Source organism: Chrysochloris asiatica, unplaced genomic scaffold (genome assembly GCF_000296735.1).
Source record: "Chrysochloris asiatica unplaced genomic scaffold, ChrAsi1.0 scaffold00127, whole genome shotgun sequence".
Classification (NCBI taxonomy): domain Eukaryota; kingdom Metazoa; phylum Chordata; class Mammalia; order Afrosoricida; family Chrysochloridae; genus Chrysochloris; species Chrysochloris asiatica.
The window spans coordinates 1,044,804-1,055,019 of NW_006408645.1; the positions used below are offsets into that span (position 1 = coordinate 1,044,804).

At 40.9% G+C, this 10,216-nt stretch overlaps 1 pseudogene; it reads left to right on the forward strand.

Moving 5' to 3' along the window:
* Positions 1-7,553: 7,553 nt before the first annotated feature.
* On the forward strand, positions 7,554-8,138 carry LOC102839485 (annotated as a pseudogene).
* Positions 8,139-10,216: the final 2,078 nt, after the last annotated feature.

Consider the following 10,216-nt stretch of genomic DNA (forward strand, 5'->3'; position numbering starts at 1 on the left):
GAGTAGAGAAGCTCCTCCCACAAAGTCAGGACGACGAGTAGGGAAGCTCCTCCCACAAAGTCATCAAGAGCTGTGGTTTCTATTATCTCTGAACCACTTAGTCTTTAATAAGATATGACAGAAGACAGTGTCCAAACTGGAACTGGACTATCTATGAGAAGAGGACCCACCTGAGGGTTCTGGCAGAGGCAGTCAGGGTTTGCACAGTCTCTCTGGGCAGCTGAGCTAGGTTCTTCCACACACTTTTCTGTGGATTGCATACATTTTACTTCTCATTTGTGAGTGATCAGGACTGACATGGAGTGCACATGTGTTCTTCTTAGAAGGCTATGGATGAATGTCTTCTCTTGGGATTGGTGTTATTGGTTGCTGTTAAGTTGATTCCAACTCATAGGATCCCATGTGACAGAGCAGAACTGCCTCATAGGGTCTCCTAGGCTGTACACTTTTTAGGGACAGAATGCCACGTCTTTTCTCCTGCGAGTCGCTGGTGGCTTCGAAGTGCCAACCTTTCAGTTAGCAATCAAGTGCTTAACCATGGCTCCTTCTCTTGGGATAGAGGATAAGATTTCCCTCTGAGAATAGAGTGGCCATTACATCTATCGCTTGAATTTCCTGCTAATTGAGGTGAGGAAGGGAGAACTGATTTCAGCATGATATAAAACTTCATCACTGATTGAAACCGAACTACTACTCATGCTATGGTCTAGTGCTGAAAGAGTTCAGTCAAGCCTAAAGGAAGATGTTTCTCTCCTACTATTCTGAGCTTTGCTCTTAAAGATCTGGCTTTTTCCCTAGTGGAAATTAACATCATACTTGCATTTTGACTAACACTTCATACTCTTGCAGAGCTTAAATATAAACTGTTCAGTTTGAAGACAATGTAACCAAATCCCTGATACACAAAACAGATTTTTTTTCCCCCATGAGATTATTTTGTGTCTTTTATTACATCCTAGTTAGCATGGGCATTAACTAACTAATAATTGAGCCATGTTGTTAGGGTAATTAACTTATCTATAAATAATCATTGGCCTCTAGAAAGAAATAATATTTGAGTAGTGTGTTCTAATGTTTTATCAGGAATGTAGATGTTCCTGCCACTGATTCTTGGGAAACTTCTGTAGTAATTCTTTTGCATGAACAATGCTTAACCCATCATACATAAAATAGTTAGGTAAGATCTCAACCAAACCTAAGGGGCAGCAAAGGCCCCTAGGCTTACATCAAGAAATCATTTGTACACGCTATACTTCAAGGATAGTCAGGTTGATTAATTTCTCCTGTATTGGATCAGTCCAGGGAGATACCTAATTTCCTTCCTGCAATCATGTAGACTAACACATGTAAGTTCATTCAAATCTACATCTTTTTATGAAGATGTTTGAAGATAGTATTCCTTTTTAGTTGATATGCTAAGCTTTGAAATTGTCTTTTCTCTCTAATTTTAAAAAAGTCAGTGATAAAGTCATAAATTTACACCACCATATCATCAAACTTTTGCGGTTGTTGACAAGTGTTCTCAGGTCAGTTCTGACTTGTAGGGACTCTAGGGTTTCGGAGGAGCTGCTTAGAAATTTTGAAATTTGTACTTCTAACAAGTTCCCCTTAATACTGCTTGTTAAGGACCAGTTCTAAGAACCACTAGTAGAGCAGTGGTTCCCAGCATTTATCATACATAAAAATCACTTGGGGGTCTTATTAAAATGTAGATTCTGATTCAGTATATCTGGCATGGAAATGCAAATTCTCAGCAAGGATTCTAACCAGAAGGATCAGGTTCCAAAATCTGGTTTCAGTCTGTGCCCAGGCTCTGTATCATCAGTCAGAATGGGATGCAGGTGAAAGAACAAGAAGGCAGATGAGCATCTGGGAGACAGAAGCAGAAAAAGTGGGAGGCTGGATGGTGTGGTGGAAAAGCACAAGTTTAGTATCACATAGATTTGTAGTTGAAGTCTTGTCCTGCCACTTGCTAACTGCATCGCTGTTAGCAAACCATATAAATTCTTTGAGGATCAGTTTCCTCAGCAATAAATGAATATGATAATCCCTACTTCACAAGATCTGGTGTGGCGCTGTGGACTAAGGTGTCAGACTGCAAAGTCATTTGAACTGCAAAGTCAGGGGTTCAAGCTCACCAACTGTTCCTTAGAAACCCTATACAGGGTTGCTGTGGGTCAGAGTCGACTTGATGGCACTTAACAACAACAACCTCACTATGTTACTGTGAAATTTAAATGTTACTGTGTTCCAAAACATTCCAATTTTACCTGGGTAGTTTCAGAGTCCTGAAAGAAGACCAAAGTGTTCTTTTCTGTTCCCCCTGGTCATTCTTAATTCATCCAGCATTCATCTCAGTGGTCATTCAAAGTTCTCGTCTCCTTTGGTCCCTACTACTTCCTTTGCTACTCAACTGTGTCCTACAAGGAGCTCAGTTCCATCTTGTCACCAGGATGCATTACCCAGAAAGCAAGGTAAACATGTCACATGTCTCCTGCTCGCCCCCTCCTTCTAGGATTCTGAAGACTCAGACTCACCTGAGGTCGCAACTATTCAAGTATGCAAACACACTGAGCATTCATTCTTATGAGACACACTTCAGAGAGAGAAGCGGGTCTGTCTGCACAGGGAGAAAACCCTGAAGAATTGGGAGCAAGGTTTACTAAACTCTGGGCAACTCCCCTAGGGGAGTTGTTCTGCTCAGGGGGAGTGGTTTGGGAGATCTTAGTTGGGTTTTGCAGCATTTTTCTGTGTATATATCCATGCTGCGTTTGGGTTTTTTTAATTGTATGCTGGGGAGGATACATACATTAACGGTATTATAATAAGCCAGTTTACATCAAAAGGGTATACTAAGGATTAGTCTTCTCATTCTGTGCAGGTGTTCCACGTCATAAACAGCAAGGTGTGTCAGGGATTTTTATGATCGATGTTCCTGGTTCTCAATCAATTTATTGTGGTTCTGCCCTTCCTTTGGTATGGGCCAGGAACAAGGGAGGGGTGAGGTTTAGGAGGTCCTTAATCTGTAGTGAGCAATTTCACATGGGCTTCCCCAAATCACTGGATAATCTGTCCTGCTCAGGGATAGTAAATTTGAAAAGCAGCTTTGATTCTGTAGGAAGGTTGGGAGAGAGACAGATGCCAGTCATACCTCAAAATGTGAATTGTTCACTACAGGTGGTCTGGTAAGCATGGTAAACACCATGCTTACATTGCCTATTAGATAATCCACCCCTGCTTGCCACAGTCCCTTCGAAGACTGGTAAACCTAATCACAGTTTATTAGTGGGAGAGGTAAGGTAGATATTCTAGAAGTCAAATTTCCTACTAATTGCTTCTCAGCATGAATTCTTCGGGGTGTTACTGTGCTAAGGAAGTCCCTGGTTATCAGGGATGAGAAAGAGAAAATAAGGACAGTGAAAGGGAGCGCAACCCCCTCCCTTCCTAACCTGACAAGCCCCAGTAAACGGTGTCCTCCTACATGTCCTCTCTCCCTTGCAGTTTCAGAGCATTACCACATTTGAGAATGGGAGAGGGTTACGCAAAGCTCTTCCTCTAATTCCAAGGTCTGTTTAACACCTTCCTCCTCTTCTTAAAATCTCTGTGTGTTCAAGACTTTAGTGAGGTAGAGACAAGCTAGCAAAAAGAGCTCAAAGCTGTATTTGCCAGCAAAATACCTTCAGCTGTTGTCTACTGCAGCCTGTGCTTTGGTAAGAAATGCCAGACTGTCTGCAGAGTTAGCATAACACAATCCATTCCCAGGGATCTGTAAGTGGACTTACCATTCTGCAGAACTTTCCTGCTGATCCTAGTATTTCCTCTTCAATCTACCAGGTCCCAGGGCTGTGGATGAGCAGGAAGAACAGTGAAACCAGAGAACAATGACTCACTAAGACCAGCCAAGTAGACTACCAGAAGACTGCTGGGAGATTTGCTGATCAAGTAAAGATGTAATCAGGGCCCTCTTTTTGACATGATGCATTGACTTGATGACAGTCCAGAAGCAAAACTACAAAACTGATTTAAAATAATGAATGTAATGTAAGGGACAATGCCGTTTTGCTAAGCCTGAACCACTGGTGTTGGTTTAATATTAGAAAGATGTACGTGTATGTGTGGTGTGGTTTTTGTTGTTGTTGTTGTTTTACTTGTTGGCCTTCTTTAGTTTCATTTTTTGAGCATGCTGAGTCATTGCTATTTTAATGTTGAACAGTGATCCATTATATGGGACAATCAATGAAGTTGTACAGTTCAAAATAAATGAGCATGTGTTGAAACTCTCCACAGTTATTGCTCCCAAACTCTTTTGATTTGATAATGTGAGAAATGTTGTCAATATTCCGGATACTGCCTCGGTCCCTCTTGGTTATGAGGTCACCGATGAGTTATCATGAGTGCTTACCGACAAATGCTCAAGAAATCTAATCTGTGCTCATTTTAGAAAGAGTGGGGCTTTCTTTATTCAATATTGCAAAATTGGGCACCCACCCTAAAGGACACAGGCACAGAAAGGCCAAGAATTTTATCGTATTCTGAGAAGGTCTCTCTTTTTTAAAGTTCCTAATCATCCAAACAAGAGTCCTGGTGTGGCGCTGTGGGTTACTGCACCAGACTGCAAAGCCGTTTGAACTGCAATATTGGCCATTCAAGCTCACCAGCTGCTCCTAGGAAACCCTATACAGGGTTGCTATGGGTTAAAACCAACTCAATGGCATTTAACAACAACAATCGGCCAAACAAGTTTCCTCCTTTCCCCCTGAGCTTCCCCTATTGTTACACTAGCCTCCCACATCCTGGACCCCCCTCATTCCTGAAGATGGGCCATCCTAAGAGTTATTTCTCACAATAGCACAAAAACAGGATCTCCACTAGGCTTTCATTTCCTGTAAGGAGAATTGTATCTGCTGTGATATGGGTCTTGGTGTTGCTTGGGGACTCAGTTCTTCTCCTTCGCTTCTGTTTCTGAACCTCCACAAAACCCTTCATTGCATGTGGCTTACTTAGCTCTGTACATTGTTGCGAAGCTTTCCCTAGCATGGATGTGTTAGTTAGGTCTCATTGTTCTGTTCTCATCTCTTTAGCCCAAGAAATGAAAGTAGTAAGTGCATTCTTCTTCTGCAGTAATTTTCAATATGTCAGATCAGAATCTCTATTTGCAAAATGACTTCTAGCTCCAAAGCCTTATTCTATGACAGTGCCTTCAGTTGTATATAATTCCTGCTGAAGAGAAAATATGTCTTTATAAGGTGAGTACAACGGTAATTATAAATCAACTGGTATCATTTTGACAACACCAACCAGATGTCAGCCAGACAAGCTTAGCAACACATTCAAAGTTAAGTACTGTCACCTCAAGACAGATTCACTCAGTGCCAATATAAATGTCAACACAAATGCCAACAAAACCCTAATACCACATGGCAGAAGCTGGTTAAGAATGTATCACCCACTTGTCTGAGAATACAGTAAAACAATCCTTTTAAGACCACATTTTGAGACCTTAACATTTTCAAGATGGTTGACTCTTGAACGAAAAAAATGAAAAATGCTTCAATTCTTATAAAAATGTCCTATCCCCTAAGAAATGGCCACAGACTCCAACATGTGATCACCATTAGTCTCGGTCATCCTCTTTGTTACTCGGGTGAAGAAATAGACGGGGCGAGAGGAGAAGCAAGCACACAGTCACTACACAACACAGCTGGGACTCCAACTCAAGACCAATCTAGTCCACTCAGCACTGTCTTTGTATCATTTGGGTTCTTGTACTCCATGAAGTATTCCTGGTGATACAACAGTTAAAGCAGCTCGTTGTAAACTGAAAGGTTGGTGGTTTGAACTTACGAGCTGTTCTGAGATGGAACAATATGGCATCTGCTTCTATACAGATTTACAATCTTTAAAGGAAACTCTCTGGGCAGTTCTGCTCTCTTCTATGCAGTTACCATGAGTCAGAATCCACTCAATGATGATAGTGATAGCTTTGTTTTGGTTCTGGTAACTCCATGAAAAAAGTTTGGTCTGATTCAGTTCAGACATGCAAAATACTGTTGCTAACAAAAGCTTAGTGATTTGGGTTTTGCATGTTTGGGGTTTTTTGGTTGTTGTGTCGTTTGATATTTTTTAATAGTTTCCACAAACCTCAGCCTCCACAAACCTGAGACCAGAAGAATTAGATGGTGCCCAACTACTATTACCCATTGCTCTGAAATTAGAAGAACCTGAATAGAGCAGACAGAAAAATGTGGAACAAAACTCAAAGACACTTAGGGAAAAAACAAAACACCCAGCAGGCTTACAGGTAGGGTAGTAAAAGTTGGTGTAACATTGGCCCCAGACTCCATTTTCAGCCAAACAATGATGGTGGTGGTTATGTGCCATGGAGTTCGTTCTGACTCATAGCAACTCTGTATAGGGTTTCTGGGTCTTTAAATCTTTACGGGAGCAGAAAGCCTCATCTTTCTCCCGCGGAACAGCTAGTAGTTTCCAACTGCTGACCCTGAGGTTAGCAGCCTGATTCATACCCACTATGGAGTTCTGGTGTGATGCTGTGGATTAATGCACCAGACTGCAAAGCCATTTGAACTGCAAGGTCGATGGTTCAAGCTCACCAGCTGCTCCTTGGAAACCCCATACAGGGTCACTATGGGTCGGAACTGACTCAACGGCATTATACAACAACAAATGCTGCCAAAGCTCCTTCAGCCAAGCAATAGACAGGTCTATAAGGGGAACAATAACACTAGGGAGGTATGCAAGCTTTAGAACAATCATTCATTTGAGATCAAAAGGATGCATTTGTTTAAGGACCAAGTTCCTAAGGCTTAGGAAAGAAGGAACAATGGGAATTGGAAGCACAGAGACTGAGTGGATTGCAATCAATGATGTGAAACAACATGGGTTTGAATGGTTGAATGGAAAACTGATCTGCTCTGTTAACACTCATCCAATTCACAATGGAAAGTTAAAAAAAGAAAGAAAGAAGACGAACTGACAGAATTAGGTACAACTTCTTGCTGAATAAAGTATCTCCAGTTCCTCTTAACTTTAAGAGGGCAGAAAAATCAGATAGCTCCCAAAGACTGCATTCCAAAGGTAGCTACAGAAAATAAAAACATGTTTCATAGTTCCTTAAAAAAAAAAAAAAATAGAAAGAAAAACTCTGTGTCTTCATTAAAACACGCTGGTTAATATCGTTAGCATTAATTCACTGAAGAGAATTTTGTTGTTAAGCTGCAACTAGAGCTCCCTCTAATGGCCATTTATTTGAACATCAAGTTCTTTGAAAATATTCCCGTTTTTTTGGAACTAAGAAGGACGGTTGTTTTGTTTTTTTTTAACTGTTCTTTAATGAGCCATAATTTGCCTGTAAAACTATATAATTTGTATCCCATCCAGTGTATAGCCTCTAGAAGACCATGATATGTCCACTGAAAATCACATTAATCTAAGTGAAAACAAAATATACTAGATTACAAGGAGTTTAAGGAAAGCAAAACCAAAAATAACATGCAAACAGAAAAATGTATCTATTTTACAGACAGCGCCAAGCCATGGGCATCTCTTGGGACAACTGATGCAAGCGCAACAAGACCGAAGGCAAGAGAAAGTTCTACCACACCATGCGGAAGTATGAGCTGGGATGCCTGTAAACCAACGCTAAGACCAGCCCTCGCCGCCTACACAGTTGGTGTTAGAGGAGGTAACAAGAAGTATCGGGCCCTAAGGCTGCATGTGGGGACCTTCTGGGTTGTACTCACAAAATGAGAATCCTTGATGTTGTCTACAATGCATCCAATAATGAGCTGGTCCGCACCAACACTCTGGTAAAGAACTTCATCGTGCTTACTGGCAGCACACAGTATCCGCCGTGGTATGAGTCCCACTATGCACTGCCGCTAGATCACAAGAAGGGAGCCAAACTGACTCCTGAAGAGGGAGAGATTTTAAACAAAAAGTGATCAGAGAAAATTCAGAAAAAATAGGATGAAAGGAAGAAGAATGCAAACATCAGCAGTTCCAGCTGGGCAGCTTCTTGGCGTGTATCACTTCAAGACCAGGCCAGTGTGGCTGAGCAGATGGCTGAATGAAATGAGCTGGATCTCTATCTGAGAAAAATCAAGGCCCGGAAAGCCTAATAAATCCTCCACCATCCCTGCCAGCATTTGTATTAAAGATGTTTATTCTTAAAAAATAATACTAATCAATGTTTGGATCCTGATGTTAGCCAGTCAGTGACAGCCTAGATTCCTCCTCCTGACAGCATCACTGCCTACTCATGTGAGTGGTTTTGACTAATTAGCTGTCAGGTTACACTGACAGTGGAGAACACTAAAGAAAAATTGAAGAAAATGGAAATCTCTGATCACTGATTAATTTCTTATAGTTTCATATAAAAGTATATTCAACAAAAATATCAACTCTACTGGTGTTACATTTGACATTTCACACTTACTGTCAAATTTGATTTGATCCTCACAGCAGTTATGAAAGGCAAATATCCTGAGTTCAGCCTGAAGCTATAGAACCTGATGCTCACAGGTGGTAACTGACTGCTAATTCTGTGCTCTTGTCATTACAACCACAGTATTCTTCTATTCTAGGTCAGAAGCCAATACAACAGCATCTTCGGTACTTCTGTAACCACATACTCTATAGCTGATTTTTATTTCAAAAAGTGGTACTCAATAGCAATTTCATGGATGACGAATAACTTGGGAAATCATTCAACAGAAAAAAGACCTCTCTTTCCTGGAAAAGATAATTCAGAGTCACTTCTTAAGGTCTTCTTTGACAGTTAACTAAAAGAAATGATTACTAATTTGTATAGTAAACTGACCACTGAGCAAATACTTTAAAATTTTTTTAAGTATTTTAAAGCAATATTTGCATTTTTTCTAATCAATTCTTATAAAATAAGTAAATTCTAAGACAGCTTATATCAACATGTGTTCCATGGTGTATTAAGAGGTACTGTTATTAGTTGCCATCGAGTCGGTACCAACTCATAGCAGCCCTATGCCCAACAGAACAAAACACTGCCCGGTCCTGGGCCAACCTCAAAATTATTGCCACACTTCTGCCCATTGATGCTGCCACTTGGCCAATCCATCTTGCTGGGGTCTTCCTCTTTTCCTCTGACCCTCCACCTTACCAAACATGATATCCTTCTCCAGCAACTGGTCCCTTCTGATAATATGTCCAAAGTAAGAGAGATGAAGTTTGGCCATCTTGGCCTCCAAGGAGCACTCTGGCTGCACTTCTTCCAAAACAGATCTGTTGGTTCTTTTGGTAGTCCATGGCACTTTCAATATTCTCCTCCAATACCATAACTCAAATGGATCAATTCTTCTACAGTCTTCCTTATTCACTGTCCAGCTTTTGCATGCATATGAGGTTATTGAAAATACCATGGCTTGGGTCAAGTGCACCTTAGTCTTCATGCTGACATCTTTGCTCTTCAACACTTTAAAAAGTTCTTGTGCAGCAGATTTGCCTAATGCAATATGTTTTTTGATTTCTTGACTACTGCTTCCATGAGTGTTGATAGTTGATCCAAGAAGAATGAAGTCCTTGAAAAGGAACCTTGGTAGTGAGGTGGGTTAAGCACTGAGCTGCTAGCTGAAAGGTCAGTCATTTGAACCATCAACCTCCTCCTCAAGAGAAAGATGAGGCAATCTGCTTCCATAGATTTACAGCTACAGAAACCCAATGAGGGCAGTTCTCCTCTGTCCCGTAGGTTTAGTATAAGATGGAATCAATTCCTCTGCCACATAGATTTGGGAGTTTACAGAGGAGATTAGGCAAGGGTGAGTAGAGGGTAAAAGGAGGGTGATTCATGTAGAAAGGAAATGAATAGGAAATTTGGAGAGTCCTGGAGACACATGTTCATCTGTTCCATCTTAGGCAGGCCAACATTTTAATCCTTTCAATATTTGGAACTAAATCCATTTTATAAGTGTGTGCTATTTGTATTTGAGATTCTCATATCTACTGTGGCGAGCCAGCACATGTGTTGCACATTATTGCGTGTGGATGTCACTGATATTTACAGATTTAGTATGCAGAAAAATCCATCATGCAGCATGTTAAATATGTCCCCTGGAGAATCCCATTCATTAAGTCAATGGTGACACCTGGGGATCTGGATTTTCAACAAGCATCCTCAGCCCCAATTCCTGAAGGGATTACACTTTGACCTAGGTCCTTCAGAAAT